This window comes from Halichoerus grypus, chromosome 12 (assembly GCF_964656455.1).
Source record: "Halichoerus grypus chromosome 12, mHalGry1.hap1.1, whole genome shotgun sequence".
In the NCBI taxonomy this organism is placed as follows: Eukaryota; Metazoa; Chordata; class Mammalia; order Carnivora; family Phocidae; genus Halichoerus; species Halichoerus grypus.
In genome coordinates, this window is record NC_135723.1 from 53010207 (window position 1) to 53034613 (window position 24407).

The following is a 24407-nucleotide window of genomic DNA, read 5'->3' on the forward strand; positions in this document are numbered from 1 at the left end:
TTTAAAAATGTGTCTACTACATTCTAGGCATTGCTTAGCATGAAGTATGTGTTAAATAAATGTTGGTTGAATGAATAGTCCCAAAGATAGATTTGGGAGGAGTCATCTTTAGAATAGGATTAATGACTCAGTGAAGCTCACTACATCCCAGAATAATTCCAGACCCAAAACCAGACCAGACTCAGACATTATGAACAAAGAGAGCTGGAGAGATAACATACCCTGAGGCTTCTGTCATTTGGTTTAAAGCTTTAGGCTTCCTCTTTTTAGGAAGCCTCATCAGGAGACCAGTTCACAAACACTAACTACTAAGAATGTGATTTGCTATAAACACAAACAAAGAAGAAATTGCAGGAAAATCTGAGAAGTTGTGTTCCTTCACACTTCACAGGATGTGTCAGGGTAATGAACTTGAAATGTCTGAAGGTGGAACTGTAGCCAGTGATTAATTGATCCTGTATCTGCTCATATTATCTCCAGAATTGCTGGAAACAAGAGATTCCTAAAGTAAATAAGCAATTCTTCCCCAGAAACTTTTTCCCTAGTCAAGGACAATCAAATACCTGAAGAAGCAGTATATATGTTTTTGCTCAAAGAAATACTGAAGATTTTCTTCTTATACATTGATACTGAGAACATTTTTAGAAACGTAAGAACTAGCACTGACACTGTTTTAGCTCCCACCACACAATAACTTTTTTTATAACCCTCTATCATGACATTTTTACTAGAAAGTGAGTCAAATATCTTGACCACCTACTCGACGTAATTTCCACCGTTAGAGGTAGAAGCTTGCCCCATATAAGGTGCTCCAGCTAGTGGGCCTCAAGAAATGCACTCCTACTGGTGATATTCTGTCGTATCCCTTATCTCTAGACCTTGTGTTAGCAGGAGAGCTGACTACAGATCATTCTACCCTTGAATATTTTTCCCTAGTCAAGGACTATCGGCTCCCAAGGGAGCAGTTTTGTATATTTTAGCTCAATGAAATGTTGAAACTTTTTTCTTGTATACTAATGTTGAGAACAATTTTGGAAACATACCAACTAGTATTGACCTTGTAAGTACTGAGTTCCTTTTTGGCTCTGGTTTCATCGCTGGAATTATAAAAGAAGGAACATTCTTTCTATATTTCTTCAGCAAGCATATAATTAAATGTGGTAAGTTAAATATGATTTGTTCTTCTAAAGAAAATGTATTTAATTAGCATATATTTTGGCCTTTATTGATCAGTCAGGGATGTAAAAATGTTCTGAATAATACTGAGTAATGCCAATAAGACCCTTTCTGCTCTAAAATTATACTATCTCTCCCCATTCTGGGCTGACAATTATGGTGACTAATAATACCACCATTATCTGGAGATGTGATGTGGGCACACTGCTAATCTGTCCCCATTATTATTCTAGTTCTGATATGGCAAATATGAGGCTTATGTACGGTTATCACCGCCCCCCCTTGAATTCAAGGTCACACAGCATGTGAGATTTTTTTAAATTTATTTAACATTTCCATTTATCTCAAACACCTCCCAACCCTAAAATAAAGCTGGTTAAATAAAACATGAAGAATGAGATCAGATATACACACGATCCAACTTTAAGTAAAATATATTTTGGTCAAAACAAAACAACCAACAATTAAAACACAAAACCAGGAGAGAATAAGCCCTTTGACATTGGTCTTGGCAATGATTTTTTTTTTTTTTAATTGACACCAGAAGCTAAAATAAACAAATAGGACTACATCAAACTTAAAAGCTTCTGCACAGCAAAAAAGCCATCAACAAAATGAAAAGGTATCCTACAGGATGCGAGAAAATATTTGCAAACCACATATCTGATAAGGAGGCAATATCTAAAATATACAAGGAACTCATACAACAAAATAGCAAAAACACAAATAACCCAATTTAAAAACAGGCAAAGGACCAGCATAGACTTTTTACAAAGAAGACATACAAATAGCCAAGAGGTACATGAAAAAGTACTCAATGTTACTAAATTATCAAGGAAATGCAAATCAAAACCACAGTGAAATACCACCGCAACACCTTTTAGGGTGTCTATTATCAAAAAGACACGTGCTAGCAAAAAATGGAGAAAGGAAACCGTTGTACTCTGTTGGTGGGAATGTAAACTGGTACAGACACTATGGAAAACAGTAGTGAGGTTTCTCAAAAAATTAAAAATAGAACTACCATATGATTCAGCAATCCCACTTCTGTGTCTATACCCAAAGGAAATGAAATCATTATCTCAAAGAGTTATCTGTACCCATATATTCATTACAGCATTATTCACAACAGCCAAGAAATGAAAATAACCTCAGTTTCTGTCAACAGATGAATAAAGAAGATGTGATATCTATCTATTCACATATATACAATGAAATGTTATTCAGTGTTAGAAAAGAAGGAAATCACCATTTGCAATGACATGGATGAACCAGAAGGGAATTGTACTAAGTGCCAGACAAAGAAAGACTAATACTGCATGGCATCACATATATGTGGAATCTTAAAAAAAAGGGTCAAACTCAGAAACAGAAAGGAGAATGGTGGTTCCAGAGGTTGGATGGGCAGTGAGGGTTTGGTGGGGGAAATAGGAAGAGGTTGGTAAAGGGTACAAACTTTCAGTTATAAGAGGAATAATACTTGAGGATCCAGTGTATAACATCATGACTATAGCTGATAACACTATGTTGTACAATTAAAATTTGCAAAGAGAGTAGAACTTAAGTGTTCTCACCAAAAAACAAAAACCAACCAAACAAAAGGTAAATATGTGAGGTGATGAACGTATGCTAATTAACTCAATAGTGGGAAGCCTTTTACAATGTATACATATATCAAATCATCACATGTATACTTTAAACATATTACAATTTTGTCAATTATACCCCAATAAACTGAAAAATAACAGGGCTGGAATGGGGTCTCAGAAAAGGTATTAATACACTTGAAGGAAACCTGTCTAAAAAAGATGGAGCAGGTTGAGGAAAGTAAAAATTGATTTTATACATATATATAAAATTTGCTGATGATTATTTACCATGATCTAACAAGGAGAGACACTGAATCTAGCATTACTACTCCTAGAGAAGTGTTCTCAGTCAGGAGGCAAGGATAGTTCATTAGGCTTTATCAGAACATGGATGAATCATTCCTCTAAATTATCTAACACTTGTGATCTGATCTGGCTTGGCAACCACCAAGCAACTTTCTAATTACAGCTTCTCAGCTCGGACACGGGTAAGTGTTCTTTGGAAAGCTAGCATCAATAATCTAAAAACTAAAAATAGATATTCTCCATTTTAAACAAATAAGATGGCAATGGGACAGATCTTTTTCATAGATGAATATTAGCATCCAGTCTGATCCATTCTGACATTTCTTCTTCAAATAGATATACTGGAAACTTGGTTTATCCATCAGTCTCTTTTGAGTTTAGTCATATGGCTGTTCCCCAATATTTCCAGTCCTCCACCTTCTGGGCAGAGAGCAAGACTCCATATCTTGGCCCCTTGTGGTTGGATGAGCCCATATGACAATGATGCATTCGTGCGTGGAAGCAATGTGTCACTTCTGGGCTAGAGCATTTAATTGCCGGTGTGAGACTTTCCAGAGCTTGTTTCCTTAGTGTTGGTGGTTTGGCAACATTTGAGATATGAACTGCCCTGTCATCTTGAGTCCTGGAAGGAGGACACTGTACTCAGTGTCCCCAGATAGGTGGTGTCAGGAACCAAAGAGAAAAATGGAACAAGTAGCCCATTCCATAGATGACTCCAACAGTAATCATTCTGATGTGTTTTCTAACATGAAATACATATTGGGATAAATTCTTAAGTAGAATATACTGGACATAGCTTTAATATTTTCATAACAATCCAGTATCAGTCATTATTATGAGCATGAACTACTTTAGGATCTATTGAGTTGTGAAAACTATTGAAGTGTATACAGAGATGTGCTTTTGGACCTGAGAATGAAACATTTTGCTCACATTATTTCATTTAATCCCTGCACCACTCTAGAAATTAGATTATATTATTTCATTTTATACTTGATAAAATGGACACTGAGATTTTAAACAGGCAGTAGATGGAGATTCTGTAAACAGGACTATTTGTGTGCAAAAGCTATACTCTTTCTACACTGCTACCTTCTTGCCATTTGACATTAAACAATGTTTTAAATTTACCTTTTTTAAATTTCTATGTCGAAGCCCTGTTTCTTATTAACAATTGATTTGTGTTTCGTAATACCCCAAGCCTTCCTTTTTAATTTGCTGCTTCTAACAAGTAGTGAGCTAGGAAAAGCAAATAAACAATTTGTTAGGTGTGTTAGGAGGAAATATGTTCTGGCCAAGGACCTAGTGTACCTTCTCTGTGAGCACAGGAATTTTAACACATGGACTCTGAAGTCTATTTTTGAAGCCTAAGTCTTGTATTTGCAAACTTGTGGTTTTCAGACAAGTTCTTAAGAGTGGAGTTTACCAGAAAAGCAAATTTCAGATAACTAAAATATCTACCTTTATATCTCTCTGGATCTGCCTGGAATTTTCATGAATTTTTGTTGTTGTTTATGATAATGAGCTTTAAAATATGACAGAATGGTTTAAAAAGGTGATACTTCTAAAGATATGCTGTATAAATGCACTGGGTTTAAATGGGTCATTTAATAATCAAATACAATTGCTTTTAGGTTATTTGAATTTTTCCCCCATTATGTTTCTCCAATTAAGTTAAAATTGTTTTCCAACTCCCATTTTACTCAGTAATTTTCATAAAACCTCTACTGAGCAAGCTAAAATAAAATGTTATTGCCTTTTCGTGGACACAAAAAATAGAAGCCTAATGAGGTGGAAGATAAAATAACCAAATAGCTCAAGGACAATCATTCAACCATGTACTACCATTTAACAGTCTGATCCTTTTGTGAATATTACTAAAATACAAAATAGCTGGTCAATGTCATAAACTATTGCTTTTATCAGAAGAAAGTGACTATGCTGTTTGTGATTTCCTTTTAGACCTTTTTCTTCCCCTCAGTTCTAAGTGATAATGAATAATTATTAGAATTTCAAATGCTGCACTAAAGTAAGCAGAACAAAGTAGGTTATTTTCATCAATTTTAATTTTGTTCAAGCATTATGCTAGGCTCTAAAGATCCAAAAATCAATTAAAAGATAGGTCTTTTCCTCCAGGCAAAAGGCAATAAAGGCAGGATAGTTTGATGGTTATGATTTGCAATCATGGAGTCAGACACATCTGACATGGGATTCTGACTCTGGCACTTGATGGCGGAGTGATCTTAGACAAGACACTCAGGAGTCTCAGACGAGTCTCAAATTCCCCGTTTGTGCTACTGCCTGTATCACGTGACAGGTCGTGGAGGGGGGCCAATACATCCACATGAATAAATCTGTGGATGCTAGAATGCACTTGCAATGGTTCTCACTTTGGCTTTTCTATTCATTAGACCTTAAAAAATGATCTTATCCTAAGATCCTTCATTTGCAAAGTAGGGATAATAATAGCATGTATGCCAAAGATTATTATGAAAACTAACAGAGAAAATGAATGTAAAACACTTACCACAGTGTTTTCTTTATCAGTTTGCTAGGGCTGCCATAATAAAATTCCATTGACTGGGTGCCTTAAACAACATTAGTTTCTCACAATTCTAGAGGCAAGGAGTCCAAAATGAAGGTGTTGACGGGCTGGTTCCTTCGGCAGCCTCTCTCCTCGGCTCGTTCTCCCAGAGTCTTCATGGACTCCTCCCTTTGTGTTAGCGTCACACTCGCCTCTTCTTATTAGGGCATCAGTTATACTGAATGAGGGCTTACCCCAATGACTTCACTTAAATTCCATTACCTCTTTAAAGGCTCTTTAAATACAGTGACATGATGAGATACTGGGGGTTAAGACTTCAACATATGAACTGGGGACTGGGATGTAGGAGACAGAATTCAACCCACAAAACTAGCCTAAAAGAAACACTAAATTGTTGTTGTTATTATAACAGTTAATGAAATAATTTATTAATATCAAAAGGAAGTAAGGTACCAATACTGATTTAAGAGTAGGCTGTTTTTTTATATTTTATTTCACAAATGGGCATTTTAATCATAATGATGTTTAGTGTTATCTGCTATATTATGTCATTTAGGACTATTCTAAGTACAAGCTTCTGGTAGTTTCCACATTGATTAAAATATTAATATGGTCAATGTCCAGGGTTCAGTCCATATTTAGGCCAATGGCTTCATTTTGTTCTGTGGTTGCAGAATGGACCCCAACCCTGGTTAGTCACATTATAAATAAAAGCCATTATTTCATAACGGGAACAGGGCAGGAGGGTGTGCATGGATCAGCAGAAATCTATCTTCATGACCAGAAAAACAACCCAGGGTGCATGCCCTCCTCTAAATGAAGAAATGATTTCTTATCAGATCTTTTTTTTTTTTTACAGTGAAATGCAAAAATGCTTAAGAAATGACAATTGTCTCCCAAAGGAGCAATGAATGGAAAAAGAGATTTTACTTTGACTTTCCCTTTTTAAAGCACTTAAGCTAGTAAAATGAAATTACTGGCATCTATAGGAACATATAATGGCCAGCCACTTACTTTACTCCTCACTCTTCTTATAATTTCCTTAGAAGATATTGAAACAATGTACCTTGAGGGATTAAGGGGGGAAAAAAGGCTCAATTATATTTTCAGATATGGATACACACTTTATTTTGTACCAATAAAAGTGTCAAGAATCCATCTCCATTTTGAAAATGATTTGCTATATAATAGATATAGATGATAGACTTAATGTGTATTCATTAGCCTACCCTCAAGGTTCTCAAATCACTGTATGTGTAGCCACTGACATTTACATGGAACTTTAGATGATAGAGAAAAGAAAAAGAATTTTAAGATTTTTATTTATTTGAGAGAGAGAAAGAGAGCAACAGAGGGAAGAAGCAGGTTCAACGCTGAGCAGGGAGTCCGATGTGGGGCTCTGTTCCAGGACCCTGGGATCATGACCTGAGCTGAATGAAGGCAGATGCTTAACCAACTGAGCCACCCAAGTGTCCCAAGCAAAAAAAATTTTAAAGGAATGATTCTCTTTCTTTCCATCAAAAATAAACTAAATACTTAATCTCTTCTGTCTCCATATACTTTTTCAAGAAGCCATATTAAAGACAAACAGAGGTACCACTTGTAAAACATGCCCTACGAGATGTTCCTAACTTGCTTCTGCCACCAGCCGAAAGTAACTGAGGGAAATTTGTGCAGGCTACAGTTATATTGAAAGTAATATTTTATATTTTTATGCTTCTTACATTCAGTACTTAGAAATCTCCAGTGATTTGGATCACTATACAGAATTACTTGAGGTATGCTTGTTCTTCTCTAGCCAAAACAAAAAAGAAGTCACTAAAGTGGGGTACTAGGCAAATACCCTAAGGGCCTCTTGAACTCAAAATCTGTTTGGGCCACAGAGAAACAATTACCAGACCTCACCCCCATAGTGAACAGTAACCCTTAGAGTTGGCTCCAAACATACACAACTCTGCAATACATCTAGACTCAAACAACCTTGAAATTTTCCCAGCTGGACAAGTACATCAGAGATTAGGAAATAACTAAGTTATACCACCACTTAATATTAAGTGAGGGATGCCTAGCAAGAGAGGACTTCTAGGCAAATTGCATTTGCCTCTACATTGTTAAAGCAACTTTTAAAGATTTCTAACATATTACAAGCTTACATAACAAGAAAATGTATTTTTTTTAAAGGCCATGAGCAACTGTACAAACTCTACAGATATAAGGTTAACCATAGTCCCTGCCCAGTGACATATCTCCATATTTAGCATAAAAATAGAGTTTTAGGTTTTTGCATCAGCCATAATAGCTATTTATTTTTAATTCTTATCATTTGCTAACTTCTTTAAGAAAATAATCTCTTTGTTACAAGGTTGCAAGCAGGTAAGGAAATGGAAGCTCAGAGAGATGAGATAACTAGTCTAAGGCACTACGTTTTAATAAATGGCAGGGCAAGGATTCATACCCCAGCCTGTGCTGTTTCTGCTGTGCTCAAATGACAATGCTACTTTCATCTTCAACTTTCTCAAGAGAAAACCTGAATAAAGACACAGAGGTTTGAAAAGTCAGTGTTGGGACTGGGGTCTGCTTTAGCACATAGGTTGAGTTACGCATACATTCCATAACTTTAAATATAGCTATAATTACAAGATACATATTTTTGAAAGATATTTTTATAGTGAAATTAGCATTTTGCTGGTTCCATTTGATATTATATTTCTTTCTAGTTTACTAATACTGGTTTATTACATCGAAAGATGTTCTCTTTATAAGAAATTACAAAGAAAATTTGAATACGTGCTCCATAAACTTATCCCTTATTTCTTAGAATCAAAAGGTTTTTTAAAATTAATTAATTAATTTATTTATTATTTTAAAAATATAATTGACATATAACATTAGGTAAGTACTAGGTATACAATATGTTGATTTGATACATGTTATATATGTTGCAATATGATTACCTCCACTGTGTTAGTTAACATGTATCATGTCACATTATCATTTCTTTTTTGTAGTGGGAACAATTAAGATTTAGTCTTTTAGTAACTTTGAAGTTTATAAAACAGTATTGTTGTCTATAATCACTATGCTGCACATTAGGTCTCCAGGACTTCTTTATCTACTAAGTTGAAAGTTTGTACCTTAACTAAATTTCCCCCAATCCTCCACCCTCCCAGCCCCTGGTGACCACCATTCTGCTTTCAATTTTCACAAGTTAGGCTTTTTTAGATTCCACATGTAAGTGTAGTACAGTATTTGTCTCTCTCTGACTAATCTCACTTAGCATAATTCCTTCAAGATCAATCCATATTGTTGCAAATGGCACAATTTCTCTTTATAATGGCTGAATAATATTCCATTGTGTTTATACGCCATCCATTGACAGACACTTAGGTTGTTTGCTTTTACTGGCTACTGTGAATGATGCCGCAATAAACATAGAAGTGCATATATGTCTTCAATACCTTGTTTTCATTTCCTTTGGATATATACTCAGAAGTGGAATTGCAGGATCATATGGTAATTCTATTTTTAATTATTTTGGAAAACCTCATACTGTTTTTTTGTTTGTTTGTTTTTTAATTTTATTTTATTATGATATGTTAGTCACCATACAATACATCATTAGTTTTTGAGGTAGTGATCCATGCTTCATTGTTTTCGTATAACTCCCCGTGCTCCATGCAGTATGTGACTTCCTTTTTTTTTTTACTTTTTTTTATTATTATGTTAATCACCATACATTACATCATTAGTTTTTGATGTAGTGTTCCATGATTCATTGTTTGCGTATAACACCCAGTGCTCCATGCAGTACGTGCCCTCTCTAATACCCATCACCAGGCTAACCCATCCCCCCACTCCCCTCCGCTCTAGAACCCTCAGTTTGTTTTTCAGCGTCCATAGTCTCTCATGGTTCGTCTCCCCCTCCGATTTCCCCCCCTTCATTCTTCCCTTCCTGCTATCTTCTTCTTCTTCCTTTTTTTTTTTTTTTTAACATATAATGTATTATTTGTTTCAGAGGTACAGGTCTGTGATTCAACAGTCTTACACAATTCACAGCGCTCACCATAGCACATACCACCCCCTAGGGAGGGAATCAAAAGTTTCTTTCAGAGCAGGCTCTTTTGTTTTCTTTCCTTCGCTCCCACATTTGTTCAATGTTTTCTATTTTGATAGTTCTTTGATTATGTACTATCAGGTATCGGGTGGCTAGAAGAAAAGGAGCCTAATGACATTTCATACCTAGCTACTCTGTGACTTAGCTTGTATTTATTTTAAGTACATACAAGGGAAAAGCAATGATTGTCTGTTTACAAGCTATAGGTAAAATAAAATTTAAATATTGAAAAAAATGGAAGGAAATGCTTAAAACTTTAGGTAGATCTACTTTTAAAAACATATAATGTGCTTTCTATAATACTTAGAAACAAGATTAACATAAAAATAACTAAGTCAAAATGGGGATTATGCTAGAACACAGTTAATATAGTTATGAAGTTTGAATAAATTAATCCAAGAATATATTTTGATAAAATTAAAGCAGAACTTATTATTTAGTAACAGGCACTCCTGAGAAGTCAAAAAATAGACTGCAATGTTATCAAGAAAATACACTTTGAAATTAAGCCTGTTACTAAGAATTTTCATAATACCCATTTACCTGATATTTTTAAATTCCCAAGTAAACTTTTATTCCTTTTTCAGATATAAAGAAGAGGTACTGAAATTTACAGTTATGATAACAAAGCAAAAATGCAAGAAATGAGACATATAGACCAATGAAATAAAGAACCCATCCAAAACTGTGATAAAATTAATTTCTGTTATTTAAGCCAATCAGTCTATGGTTAATTTTGTTATGGTAGCGCAAGCCAACTAATACAGGTTCCAAAACCAAAGAACAGTCTCTTCAACAAATGGTGCTGGAAAAATTGGATAACCACATGCAAAATAATGAGATTGTACCTTTATATTACACCATATACAAAAACTAATGCGAAATGGATCAAAGACCTAAACAGAAATCCTAAAACTGTAAAACTCTTATAAGAAAATATAAGGGGAAAGCTTCATGACATTGGATTTGTCAAGGATGTCCTGGATATGACACCAAAAGCATAGTCTACAAAAGTAAAAATAGATAAATTATACTATATCATATTTAAAAACTGTTCATCAAAGGACACAAATCAACAGAATGAAAAAGCAACCTACAGAATGACAGAAATTATTTGGAAATCATATATCTGATAAGGGGTTAATATCTGTAACATATAAAGAACTCCTACAGCACAACAACAACAAAATAACATGGTTGAATAAAGGGCAAAGGGCTTAAATAGACATTTCTCCAAATATGATATATTAATAGCTAACAAACATATGGAAAGATGATATATTAATAACAAACACTAATCATTAGTTAAATGCAAATCAAAACCATAATTTGATCTCACCTCAGATCTGTTAAAAAAACAAATAAACAAAAAATAACAAGTGTGGGCAAGGGTGTGCAGAAATTGGAACCCTTATGAACTGTTGGTAGGAATATAAAATGGTATAGTTGCTATGGAAAACAGTATTTCAGTGCCTCAGAAGTTAAAATTAGAATTATCATAAGCCAGCAATTCCACTTCTCAGTGTATACCCAAAATAATTAAAAGCAGAATCTCACAGAGATATTTGCATGCCCATGTTCATAGCATCATTATTCATAACAGCTGATAGGTAAAAGCAACCCAAGTGTCCCGTGACAGATGAATGGATAAATAAAATGTGGTCTGCAATGAAATATTACTCAGCCTTTAAAAAAAAGAAAATTCTGATACATGTTATAATATGGATGAACCTTTACTTATGCCAAGTAAAATAAACCAGTCACAAAAGAGAAATACTAGGTCATTCCATTTAAATGAGCTATCTAGAGCAGTCAACTTCATAGAGATAGAAAGCAGAATGCTGGAAGGGAGGGAAATGGAGAATTGTTCTTTAATTCAGTTTCGTAAGATGAGAAAGTTCTGGAGATTGATCGCATAACAATGTAATTATATTTAACATTACTGCCCTTAAAAATGGTTAAGATGGTAAATTTTATGTTGTGTATTTTTATAATTAAAAAAACAACAAGAAATCCACAAGATCTTAGTTCTAAGAGTAAAGTTAACATCTGCCTCAAAAATGTTCTAGAAAAAGCCCATGAAAGAGAGGAAAATCTGTAAAAGTAGCAACTCGGTGAAACGGTCAGTGTTTAATACTCCAAAGATGGATTAATCAATCCCATTTTTATATAACATAAGTTTAAAATACTGGGAAATACTTCTTTGCCTTGGTTGGAGGTGAAGAGAGAGAGAGAGAGAATTTAGACAAGAAACAAAAGTTCTTTCAGCACTTAGAGTCAGCAAGTGTTAGCCTCTCTCTCTCCCTCTCTTTTTTTTCCTAAGATATTTCACAAAAGTGTGATGTCACACAGACCTTATTGAGCCAAATAACTGTGGGATCTCATGGTGACCTTAACATCTGAATTCACACTCCTACTCAATGGTTGGCTTTTTTCAGAACAAAAGCTTTTTAACATATTTGCTGCAAAGCCAGCAAGATTTCAGGGAAAGAATATGTGACAGTGGAGGAGGATGCCTACGCAGAAAAATTAATATGGTAACTTACAGAAGAAACACACACACATACACACACACAGGCAGCTTTGGCTATAATATAAATCATGTATAACTAATTTCCAAAGAACAATGAATGATATATGATTTACAAATACTGGGCTTTTTGTTTCATATAACACCAAACAAGTGTCACCATTTTGCATGTGAATATAGACATGTGATCATTTTTCCTTAGTCTGAAGATAGTGCTGCTGGTAGGTCAAGGGAAAGGATTGGAAACAATGATAAACCCAAGAGGAATATAACCTTGAAAAGGTAGGAGAGTAATGTACTCTGTTTCTTTTCTTTTATCCAATTCTTTCTTAGAAAAGTGTTATCACCATCACTTACAGAGTTCAAAAGCCTCTACTGGGTTTTTTGAAAGCTTACTATGTGCTGTGTCAAAGTAGCACCCTAATATCATGGCTACTCATGGTATATTCTGGAATCTGGCTCTCAGAGAATTTCTGATACCTAAGGAAGTAAACAGGAATGTAAATAACCATAAAACTAAAGTGTTGCAAACCAGTCAGCTGGCCTCTCTAACAAATGTCCAGTTCTTTTTGGAGCCCTCTAATATTTAGAGGAAGAAACAGAGACAATAGTCCCCAACCCTATGCCTCATTTCCAAGGGATCTCTTTCAATAAAAGAAATCTCAGACCACCTTTTGCCAAATGCAAAGAAATTTATTAGTAAGCCAATGTGACCTGTCTGAAGTACAGAGTTCCTCTCTCTGACCTAAAAAATAGCCAGCAGGCGTTTGCATAGAATGCCCACTTGAAAGGGTACTCAATATTGGATCCTGTAGTCTGATCCCCATCACTGGGGTGAGGAGTCTGCAGGCCCACCAGAGTGCACACCTGGCGTTCTGCTTCACCGACACACACTGCTAGGCTGGGCGCCTTCTCCTATGTATTAGTTCAGGCCGAGGTGATGGGTCCTGTATCACCATTTCAGTCAACCTCATAATCTAAATCTCATTCATTTCAGTTGCATCAATAACACCATTTTATTAATTAACTAACCCTAAGTCATTTATGTAGAATAAGGAAGTCTCTATAAATAACTTTCCCTAAGATATCAACTATAGGTAACTTGTACTTATCCTATAGTACAGTATTTAGGGTAAATTTTCTCACAGAGAGTATAACCAGAGGAGATAGCACTGGAGCGGAGATTGAATTAAAACTTAACTGAAGACTTTCTAATTCCTAAGTCCTCAAGCTTTAAGAAAAATAAGAAAAGAAAAGGAGAGGAAAGGAGGGGAGGGGAAGGGATGGAAGGGGGGAAGAAAAGATGGTTCTTGCCCTCCATGATTTTACTATCTACTCATGAATGGAACCAGGATGATTGTTTCATTTGGGTAGGTGGGTAGAGTGGGTGCGTATGGGAAAATATTTCAAGCTAAGGTAACGAATTTCTATAGAAGCCTTGATGCAGCTTCTTTGTAAGTAATCAACATATATTCGATAATTAAACAAGAATAACTGAAAATTTTAGGAAAACTTTTTCTTTCCTTCTTCTTCCCTCCCTCCTTTTCTTCCTTCTACTTTTAATTAGAAAAGTAACCATGGCCATCAACAGATATTCAAGTAAAACCTGAGACGAGAAAGCAGTAGAATCTCAGATTGATCTGCAGGAATCTGATCTGTAACTCTACATGGACAGGAATTTTTTCTCACAGACACTTTCTCTTCTACACAGTGGCCAGATCCAGTGCTCTTTCATCAAATCCTAAAATGGTCTCCACATTTGGTACTCAAATGGTGACAAGTCAGTACAACAATGGGAAAAACAAGCCATATCTGATATCAAGGGAGATCTGATCACCTTCCCCGCCAAAATATTGACCATGCTTAAAAAATATAAGAAAAAAAAAAGAAATAGAATGTTTTCATAGCTATCATCTGCTTGTGAAATACAGGAATAGATTTTTTGTTAAGTCAGATGAAATTATCTACTTTAAAACCTAAGTGACAAGCAGATGGAAGTATAATTCTTCTTTTAACCCCCAAACAGCTGACTCATCACCTTAAGGGTACAGTGATATCAGCTTGTAATAGAGCAACCCACTAACACAGAAATTAGTAAGGAATAATGATTTTGCAGAGGAAGTGAAATTACAAATAAAAAGGATTAGGTCTAAACCTTCATTTCTAGCGGCATTGGATACCCTGAACTACTCTCTAGATAAAATCAACTAAAATGGTAAATATATATGTATAGTTTTAATTTTAAATGATTTGCTGAGTTAAAAACTAAGAAACCAACAAAAGAATTTGTGGAGCCCCCCACGGCTGCATAGGAAATGGGAGACAAGCCAGCCTAAGACAGCCTTTTTCCTATGAGAGCTTCTGCCCAACCCTGGACACCTGAGTTCTCTCTAAAGTTGCATAGCATACAGGGGGACAGGTGATAATAATATTTAGCACTTGTTCGAAGTGAGAAATCTAGTAAGATTTCCTATCAGCAGTATAAAGGTGAAAAAGAAAGAAAACCTGCTACGCATAAGGAGGTAACAAGGAAATTCATCCATCTCAAGCCAGGACATAGATGAGGATATAGTGGGGGTGGGAGGGAGCACAGACTCTCTCCAGAGAATTCATAACCACAAAGTTGCCCTCATGGATTTACAGTTGAATTATTAATGCCTCTGTTGTCTGAAAAAGCTTCGATAGAGAATAAAATTTAAAGAACTTAATTAACTGTTAAGGTGACTGAAAGAAGCAAATGAAAATCTAAGGAGAGAATTGGTAAAATGAAGGATAAATTCAAAGAAATTATCCAGAATATAGTAAAGAGAAAGACAACTATGGTAAATAAAAATGAGAAACTAAGATTGTATATATCTGGGAGCCTGGGTGGCTCAATTGTTTGAGCGACTGACTCTCGATTTCTACTCAGTTTATGATCTCATGGGTCATGAGATTGAGACCACGTTGGCCTCCACACTCAAGGCAGAGTCTGCTTGAGATTCTCTCTCCCCCCCCTTCTGCCCCTCCCACCACTTGCGTGTGCTCTCTCTCTCTGAAATTAATAAATAAAATCTTAAAAAAAGAAGATGGTACATATCTAAGAGCTCCAAAGAAAATAATAGAACTTGGATGAGATGATATTAAAGGAGGTAAAGGTGAAACACATAATTATGAGAAGAGAAACAGCAATTATGAATTCAAAATCCAGATGCAATTCCAAAAATTATTAAATTTAATCAATAAAAATTAAAAACTTCTGCACAGACCAAAAAATTAAAAAAAGGAAAGTGTAAAAGCAGTGAATAGCAAGAAAGAAGGTAGGGAGAAAGAGAAAAGCTGAGGCAAATGGACAGTCCTAATAAAATGATAAAACCAGTCAAAAGATTATCGGTGATCATTTTAAACCTAAACTAATTCTTCATTAAAAACAAAGTTCAAGGGGCGCCTGGGTGGCTCAGTCGTTAAGCGTCTGCCTTTGGCTTAGGTCATGATCCCAGGGTCCTGGGATCGAGCCCCGCATCGGGCTCCCTGCTCCGTGGGAAGCCTGCTTCTCCCTCTCTCACTCCCCCTGCTTGTGTTCCCTCTCTCACTGTGTCTCTGTCAAATAAAATCTTTAAAAAAGAAAAAAAGGTTCAAAAAAGAAAACCAAACCCAAAGTTCATTGCATTAAATTAAAAAAAAACTTAAAGTCCTTTAAAGTCTTGTTAATTTGTTTATGTGACCAATATATCATAAAGAAACAAAATATTGAAGGCCAAAAGAATAGAAAAGATATAAACCAAGCAAATACTAAGCAAGAGAAAGCTGTAGTAAGTGTATTAAAACCAGATAAAATAAATACGAAGGCAAAAAATTATTAAAGATAGTCACTATAAAATTGAACATTGAATTTGAAAAGTATAACAATTTTTAATTTGTATGTACCTAGTGACATAACTTTAAAGAAAAATTAACAGAAGTATAAGAAGAAATTGATAAATTATCATTGATAAAATTACTATGTGATATTTTAATATCTCTCTCTCAGTAAACAATATATCCAGCAGGAAAGAAATAAAGAGACTTGAAAACAGGTTGATCTAATCATATTGAATGTTCCACCCAAAAAGTGAAGACTGCATGTCTTCTTCAAACACATTGAGTTTCTGAGGCTTCCTAATAATTTTAAAGATTGACATCATATAAACCATATTCTCCAACAAAATGCAAGAGTAAGAAGCCAATGACCTAACTGTATCTAGAAAATGATATGTTGTGACATTTTAAAATGCACTTTCAAATGATTTGTTGATCAAAGAAGGAATAATAAACATAAAATACTTAGAACTAAACAATATTTAAAATACTACATATCTAAAATAAGACATGTAGAAGACTTCTGCTTTTGGGAAGATGGAACAGATGTACTTTTCCCTAATCCTCCCACCAAGCACAATTAAGATCCCAGGACATTATATATGAAATAAACATAAGACTCCAAAGGCAGTCTGGCCAGGAACCCCAGAACACAAGAAACAATACTATGAGTTCTCTGGGTTTTCTTTTTACTACATGTATGGCAGACTGAATATTGGGTAACTGATAATTAGGAAATGTCAATGGGCCCCAAAAAGGCCCCAAAAAAGCCTTCTCCCTCAAGTTAAAAGACAAGGAAAAAGACAAGATACACCTAGATACCTAGCAAGTCAGAAAACTTTTAGGCAATAACTTCTCGACTCCAGCCAAATACCCAATACCACATTAAAAACTGTGGCTCCACTCCCACCACCACCAGCAAAGGCTGAGGAGAGAGCCCAGAGTCCTGCCAAGTTGTAACAAGGTATCATCCTAAACAAACACTTCTACCCATCCTGTACTGGGCTGGTGTCACAGAAGACCAAGTTAGGAGCCAGGATATTCATCTTCCCCCTCTGGGGTGTCATTGAACTGAATTAAAATGAAAATACATCCTGTCTAAATGTGTAGGACACAGCTAATACAGTGCTGAAAGGGAAATTTATAGAATTAAATGCTATGTTAAAATGAGGAAAAGTCTTACATCAACAATCTAAACTCCCACCTTAAGAATCTAGAAAAAGTAGAGTAAAATAAACACAAAGCAAATAGAATTAATAAATCAATGAAACAAAATGTGGTTCTTGAAAAGATTAATAAAATTGACAAGCTTGCAGGGGCGCCTGGATGGCTCAGTTGGTTAAGCATCTGCCTTCGGCTCAGGTCCTGATCTCAGGATCCTGGGATCAAGCCCTGTATTGGGCTCCATGTTCAGCGGGGAGCCTGCTTCTCCCTTTCCCGCTGCCACTCCCCCTGCTTGTGTTCTCTCGCTCACTCTCTCTCAAATAAATAAATAAAATCTTAAATTAAAAAAAAAAAGATTACCAAAAATCGGTGGCTTCTGGTTTAGGGACACTTTTAAGATTTCTCCCATCCTCACTCCAAGAGAAGCCAACTTCCATGTTGTGAAATGCCCAATGAAGAGGCTTAATGATTACACCCCATCAATCTTACTTGTGTTAAAGATTAGATACCTTAATATTTTATTACAATCATAACTTCTTCAGAAAGGCCTTCTCTAAATCTCCAAGACAATTCTTCCTGTTATATTCCTTCATAGTACCATGAACCTCCCCTTTTTAACACTTAACCACACTGCAATTATACATTTATCTGTGTAATTTGTATATTAATGACCCTTTCCATGCACTATAGGTTCTGTGAGAATAAAGGCCATGTCTCTCCCTCTTTTTAATTATTTTATTTCACTTTATTTCATTTTCTCATTAGCACTAGCACATGATCCACATAAGGCTCTAAATAAACTTTTGTTAAATGAATGACTGAGACTTCTACTGTAAATATTTTAGAAGACATTTTTAAATTTCTTAGTAATATCATTAAGGTGACAAATTATTTATTATTCAAATCAAAACAGTACTGAACAGGTAGAAGGGGTATTCATAATAACTGTGCCAGGACAACAGATATAATTTGATATGATGTGTTACCAACAAGAATCTTTAAAAATAAACTAGGGAACATATTTTCATATGAATAATTATTTTAATATCATTAGTAATTTCATTATATTAAACAGAATAGTTGAGGTGTATGGATGCATTCTATATGCAATTATAGTTTTATTTTCTATTGTATCTACTACCAATATGTGATAACAAATTTTATTTTTAGTAGAACATTTCATCTCTATTTAATATAAAATCCAATATGAATTAGTAAATGAAAAGACTTAAGTTGTACCCATTCAAACACATTGCTTTTTCTCTAATGAAAATTTGCATAGTAGCAACATTTTCTTATTTCATTCTGAATTAACTGACGGAAGAAGCCACCCCAAGCAGATCAGAGTCTAACTTATTTTATAGATTTCTAGAGATTTCACAAAATTGTGCTACTATATACTATTATAAAATGTATTTGATTAAAAATAAGTGTATAATTAAAATACAATTTTTATATGTGCAAACTTCTGACATTTTTCTTATGTTTTGTCACTTTTTATGCTTTTGTTGACTTATTTCCCAACTTTAATACAATCATGCCTAACTATTACAAAATCTCCATAAGGATTTCATTCTTATATATGGAAAATAATTCCTTTTTTTTTTAAAGAAAGTTCATATTATCTCTTTATCAGTTTACTTTTTTAGATTCCTCACCAAAGCAAGTTATAGTACCATAGGAGTGATTGCATAGTAGCATTAGCTAAAATGGTTAATGTTATAGAGAATAATGAAGTGTTTGTGGCTGTTAGGAACTGAAATGTCTGTGTCTCCCTCCCCCCACACACAAATGCATATGTTGAAGCCCTAACTTCCCATGTGATGGGATGGCCTTTGAGAGGAGGTAGGGCCTTTGAGAGACAATTACATCATGATGGTAGAGCCCTCATTAATGGGATTAGTGCCTTTATAAAAAGAAACACAAGAGCTTGCACCTGCTCTCTGCCATATAATGGTACAGCAAGAAAGTGTCTGAATATGGTAGCACTTTTATCTTGGACTTTCTGGCCTCCAGAATTGTGAAAAATAAATGTTTGTTGTTTAAACCATCCAGTCCATAGTATTTTGTTCAGCAATCTGAACTGACTGAGACAGTAACCACAGAACACAAGGAGAAGTTATATGCTATTCTTATAATAGTTGTTACTAAGAGAATACCAACTATGTGCTAGGCCCTTAAGTTAACACATTTAATTCTTATAGTAACCCTATTTTAAGGACAATTGATATTTTGCCCATCCTTTCACTGAGAAACTTGTTGATAGTTACCTTTCTAAAGGTCACAATGCAATTGTAGAATCAGAATTTGATTTTGATCAAATTCTGGCAACAACAAAGCCTTTTTCACTTTACCTTGGTAACTTATGATCATTATGCCCCTGACCCAAACCAGGTTTTCTCAACCTTTTATAACCAATGCCCTCATTTGATAAACAAAGATCTCATTTCCTGCTTGATTATACATTGAATACCATGCATGACTAAAAGCAAGTCAAAGCAATGAGGAACACACTGAGGGTGTTTTCACATTACTAAGCCACCCACCTACATTCCCCCAACATTCTGATACATGTCCTTTGCCCCCATTCCTCTCAACCCTATCCTTCTACATGGCAAACACAGCCCTAAACTGTACTTTTCATTAAACTTTTGTATGGTCAATTTCTAATGATTTGATATGATGTGTTACCAACAAGAATCTTTAAAAATAAACTAGGGAACATATTTTCATATGAATAATTATTTTAATATCATTAGTAATTTCATTATATTAAACAGAATAGTTGAGGTGTATGGATGCATTCTATATGCAATTATAGTTTTATTTTCTATTGTATCTACTACCAATATGTGATAACAAATTTTATTTTTAGTAGAACATTTCATCTCTATTTAATATAAAATCCAATATGAATTAGTAAATGAAAAGACTTAAGTTGTGCCTATTCTTATGTTTATTATAGTAAAATTAATTTTTAAGAAACCTGTACCTTTAGGACTTTTCAGAATAGTTCACCAAGCTTCTTGCCAGTTCTTGTCAATTTTTAAATAAAATACAAATCCATTGACATAGTTCAAAGAGGTTCTATTTGTTGGGCTGTAAATTTATTCCCAAATCTGAGAAATATTCTAAAGTCAACAGACCTTCAACCCTAAATAACTGCATTTAGTAAACTGTCAAAGGGTAAATGTGTTTTTATTTCTAGAATTGGAAATCAGAATTTATTTCTAGAATTCTGATAATCCCAACTGCTACAAAACTGTCTGCTTATGACAAAGCAGGAGTGAAAGCTAAAGCAGTTTAAAGAAAGCTATTGCATTTAATGGTTGGTAAAAGCCATCAAAAGAAGGCATGAATAGAAGTAAATAGTATTTATAAAGCTTTAAAAGTGGAAATGGTTTTCTTGCTAAATTTGAAACATAGCTTTAGAACTGAGAAATGTCAGGGTTTCAAATAATACCATTTCCATGATCCTGGGCAATACTATTCTAAGTTATTATTAGAACTAAGATTTATTGAACACTTAACAGGGGCCAAACACTGTGCTAAGTGCTTTACAGCTATTATTTCACTTGAAACACACAGTAATTCTATGAAGAAGGTACTGTTATTCTCTTCATTTTGTAGTTAAAGAAGCCAAGGTTTAGAAAGGTTAAGTAATTTACCCCAAGCACATTGTTAAAAAGTGGCCAAGACTGATTCAAACCCAGATTGGTCTGACTCCAGAGCTTAAACTCTTAATAAACAAGTTTTCGTGGGCTTCACATTCTTCATATGGAAAATCAAAAAATCTGAAGGAGATTATCTGTAATATTCCTGCTCTAATGATCAATGAATTTCAAGATCTCTCTCTGCATTTCTCTAAGTGATCTAATCATTTTATGTATCCAATTAACCTAATTCTTCCGTATTAGAAGTGAGGGGTATGGTATGAGAAAAAGAACATATCTTCTAAAACAGTAATAAAATTTAAATGAAGAATTTAACATTTTTCCTTAGGACTACAAAACTAATTAATTGCTTATAAGGATTTCAACTCATTTATTCTGAGTCTTAGCCCCTTTATTTTATCATTTAAACAAGGTATCTTGCGGAGGCATAAAACAAACAAACAAACCACTAACACATGAATTATTCATGTATTCAGGTAACATAATTATTCAAGGGCACTAGAATTTTTCAGATTATAAACAGTAAAAAGAAAATTTTGTTTCGGGGCGCCTGGGTGGCTCAGTTGGTTGAGCGACTGCCTTCGGCTCAGGTCATGATCCTGGAGTCCCGGGATCGAGTCCCGCATCGGGCTCCCTGCTCGGCAGGGAGTCTGCTTCTCCCTCTGACCCTCCCCCCTCTCATGTGCTCTCTCTCTCAAATAAATAAATGAAATCTTTAAAAAAAAAAAAAAAAAAAGAAAATTTTGTTTCAACAATATATGCCACCTAAACTATAATACAACTTCCCAGAATTTTCCTGGAGTAGTTTAGACCTTGTCTCATCATTGCCTTCAAATTTTTGTGCTATAGGATTTGGCTTCATGAATTCTAGCAAGTGAAATTTCTCCTTCCAGAGGTTATGGGCTGAACTGTGCTCTCTCAGAATTCATACATTCAAGCCCCAACCTCCAGTAACTCAGAATGTGACCACAGAGGTAATTAAGGTTAAATGGGGTCATTTGGGTGAGCCATAATCTAGTCTGACTGGTGTCTTATAAGAAGAGGGTATTTGGACACACAAAGAGACAACAGGGGTGCACATGCAAAGAGGAATGTGAAGAACACAGCAAGAAGACAGTCACCTGCAAGTTAAGGAGAGAGAACTCAGAAGAAACTACCATGCCAATACATTGATCTTGGACTTTTAGCCTCCAGAACTGTGAGAAAATACGATTCTGTTGTTTAAGCCACTCGGTCCATAGTATTTTGCTACGGCAGCCAAAGATAACTAAAACATAGTCTTTTCACAGGTAGCTCTCCAATCATTCTATTTCTCCAAAATGATAAAACATATGGTATCATTGACTCTGCCTATATCATCCCTTCCTCTCTCCAACTCAAGCAACTTAACATCCCCTATTCATCTCCATGTGAACTTTTTAACTTATGCCATGATGATAACCGCACATAGGATGCATAAATATATAAATACATCAATTAAAACTTAATGTATATCTAAAACAAAAGTAATTTTAGGCCTGTCCAGATATGATAACTTGGAGGATATAAGACATATCAATATTCACAAAATCTTTGTACTTAAAACATTAACATAGTGCAATTATTTTATTACATTAGAAATCTGTGTGCTGATATTTTGATAGAAGACGAAGCTAATTATAGACAATTCAGAAATATAACACTGAGAATACAGAAATACAAATAAGTAATTAGGACAGAGGAACAAATTTTCATAAACAATTGGTTGGATCTTTTTCATTCTAACTTATTTTACTCAAATGCAGCCAAATTGAGATCATCTCTTTATTGATTATCTTTTATATGAACTATTTATAGTAACCTAGACTCTCAAAAACACTCTCACCTCCCTCATGTCACTTAAAAACAATCAGGAATAAGTCCCAAGCCAAGAAAAATATCAGACCTCTTCAAGAAAAAGGAATAAATGTGTTATTTTTACTAATTACAAAAGGTAGCTTTAAATGCTTTCATATTGTTTCATGCCAACTACTTCCTTATCTCATTCCTGCAGTTGACCTAAAGTTCACCATATATAGACCAACCATGTAATTTATCATTCAATCTAGGACACTTTTGAGTATTAAAATACTGAATTTCTTTAAAAAAATATTTTAGGGATTATATTTGCATTTGTATTAGGATAAGACCTAATGTATTTTTTTGTCTGCCAAAGGTTTATAAGGGATTGGGCAAGGAATCAGAAAACTGAAAATTTCTCTAGATTAAAAGGCTGCTTATGAACAATGCCACAACACAAATTAATGTTTCCTTTGTTTGTTTTAAGTATGCATGAAACTAAAGTTGCAGTTCTTACCTGCTTTAAACCTTTTTTTACACTGCATAAACATACAAAATTCTTAAATATGGCATCAAGTCACCACAGGTGCTTCACTGCTTTAGTAGCCTAAGGCCACCATTGGCAACCCCTTTCTGAAAGCTCCCACAAACTTACTTAGCATTCCAGACTGCATTGCCTGCTTCCTTTTCTGCCGTCCTGACCATCCTGACCAGATGTTTAGCTCCAAGTGGTCAGAGCCTTCCTCTTGTTCAGCACTGCCCTTTTAACATCCACAATACTGGCTTGGAATGAAATATGTGCTCAATAGATTTTTGCCAAATGAACTGGAAGGAAGAAGCCAGCTCTTCTTGATCTTGCTTAAGAGAAACATCTTCAGATTTTCTTTTTATATTTTAAATTACGGTGAAACTTTTAAAAAAGACCATCCAAAAAAGAAATAAGAAAACAGATACCATAAGAAAAGTGTAAAGCAGTCTTTGGATTTGTTTTTTCCCTCTTTTTTATTCTTGCAAAGAGAAGACCAAAGGGTTATATAAATGCTTTCAAGTTAATAAAAGATACTGTGACCAATAAGCACCTACCAAAAACTAAAAAGAAATTTGGCTTAATTTTCAATGAAGGAGCCAAATAGTATTCATACTCTAAGAAAGAACATCATCTCCATTCTAAGCGTGATTAAGTACTTCACTCAGGCAAGACTGTGGTCCCTCTTTCCTCAGATGAGTTTCAAATAAGAAAGTCAATTTAGATAAGTTTGTCTCGTGCATGTCTAAGCAATAGTAGAAACAATGAACCCCATAAAGTCCCTTCCAGCTTTTTGATTCATAACTTACCCTTAGAGAATAAATTTGAAACCACAAACTACACATTGAAAAATTATACACAACCTAACCCTACACCTAAAGGAGCTGGAGAAAGAACAGCAAATAAAGCCTAAACCCAGCAGGAAAAGAGAAATAATAAAGATAAGAGCAGAAATCAATGAAATAGAAACCAAAAGAACAGTAGAACAGATCAATGAAACTAGGAGCTGGTTCTTTGAAAGAATTAATAAGATTGATAAACCCCTGGCCAGACTTATCAAAAAGAAAAGAGAAATGACCCAAATAAATAAAATCATGAATGAAAGAGGAGAGATCACAACCAACACCA